Below are 2,259 nucleotides of genomic sequence, written 5' to 3' on the forward strand. Positions count from 1 at the left end.
GGCTGCAGTCGGATCATCTACTCCAGCTCCCCACCACACCGTATTGAAGCAGGGCAGCTGTCCAGGAAACTGTCCTTTCTCCGTCCCTGTCCCTGTCCCTGTCTGTTGGCATCAGTGGCCCTGGCATCTGACTCGTGGTGACCTTGGCTCCGTGCCACACCAACCTGGCAGAGGGCAGCCCTCACTTCTCATTACTCCAGGGACACAGGTGGGGCTGGACTGGGGGTGAAATAGGACCCGGGGCACTTTTGGCTAAAGGGCCCCCTCATAATTAGCGGCGCAGGACTAACTCACCAGTAGGCCCCGCACCCTCGTGGGCCCCTATTTTCAGAAATGTATTTTTTGTAATTTTTTGTTGTTGTAACGTTTCTGAAAATAGGGTGTTGGGCCCAGTGGGAAATGCCCGTTATGCCAGATGGCCAGTCCAGCCCTGGACACGGGACGGGAAGGGGGCCTGTTAAAGGAGGAAGAAGGGCGCAGAGGCTGCATGGGCAGATGTCTGGTGGCAAAGAAAATGAACAAGTTTGTGAGAACAGGAGGAGGAAAGGGAGATTGGGAGAGAGTGAGAGAGAGAGAGAGAGAGAGAGAGAGAGAGAGAGAGACAGAGTAGAAGTGAGAGGGAGAGAGGGGGCCTTAACTGAGCACATGGTGTTGGTGTGGAGGAGCTGGGAAGATGCCTGTTTGCCAACAGTGATATGTGATATAAAAGTGAGAACAAGTCAGCGAAAGGAAGGAGACTGGTTCAGAGAGAGAGAGAGAGGAGAGAGAGAGAAGAGAGGTGGGAGGGGAGGGGTGGAGACAGAGAGAGGGAGAGGAAGGGAGGGGTGGAGACAGAGAGAGAAGAGGTTGGAGAGGAGGGGAGGGTGTGGCGTCGTGAGGGGGAGGATGTTGGGTGGCTAGGAAGGGGTGCCTGTAAATCGTACGAATCGTACGTGCCTGTAAATTGTACTTAAGAACGAACATGAACAGTAGGGGGAGAAAGGAGAGAGAGAGGGAGAGAGAGAGAGAGAGATAGAGAGAGGCGGTATGGGAGACGGAGGTTGTTGAGTGGATGACATGGAGAGCATGAGAGAGGCAGCATGCTGCAGTGGTTTGTGGGTGTTCTGGGCATTTAGATGGGGGGCAGTGGTGTAGTCTACGTAGAACGCGGGTATACGGAGTATACCCACTTCTAAATTTCAAGGATTTCAGTATACCCACTTAAAATTGATTGATCCATTATTTTGAATAGCACAAATATATACAGTATACCCGCTTCAATAAATGCTAAAATATACATTATACCCACCATAAAAAAGTAGACTACACCACTGATGGGGGGACATGTGGGGTGTGTGTGTGTGTGTGGGTGTTGGGCTGATCTATTGAAGTGTCCTCGTCTGCACTGTCAAGTCGCATCCATGTACAGTGCCGAAAGCGGAATGCTAAGCAGAACACACAAACACACATGCAAGTGCTTCCGCGTGCACGTGGCAAACACACACAAACACACACACACACACACACACACACACACACACACACACACACACACACACACACACACACACACACACACACACACACACACACACACACACACACACACACACACACACACACACACACACACACACACACCAAATGCACACAATGGGAAAATGTGCCACCCCCATACACACACACACACACACCAAAATGCACACAATGGGAAAATGTGCCACCCCCCCACACACGCACGCACGCACACACACACACACACACACACACACACACACACACACACACACACACACACACACACACACACACACACACACACACACACACACACACACACACACACACCAAAATACACACCCACATTGGAGTATTGACAGAGCAGTGAGCAGGTGATAGATTGCCTGTACTCTGAATGCAATTACAGTGTGGGTCTGCGGCATGGTGTTAATGTGATTGTGGGGAGTGCATTACATTCTGAGAGGGGCTCGGAATGTATCAAAATTGATGGCCACGGATGCTGGCCCATAGTCAGACATGCAGGGGCCCCAATATGGTGTGTGTACACAGGCACAGACAAATGCTTGAACACACACGCACGCACAAGCACGCACACACGCACACGCACACGCACACAGACACAGACACACACACACACACACACAGTACACAAGGACACACACACATAAACAAGCACAGATATGCACACACCGACACAAGCACACAGACACAAGCATGCACAAACGTGTGCACAGACACACAGACACAGACACACACACA

Source organism: Engraulis encrasicolus, chromosome 1 (genome assembly GCF_034702125.1).
Source record: "Engraulis encrasicolus isolate BLACKSEA-1 chromosome 1, IST_EnEncr_1.0, whole genome shotgun sequence".
NCBI classification, from domain to species: Eukaryota; Metazoa; Chordata; class Actinopteri; order Clupeiformes; family Engraulidae; genus Engraulis; species Engraulis encrasicolus.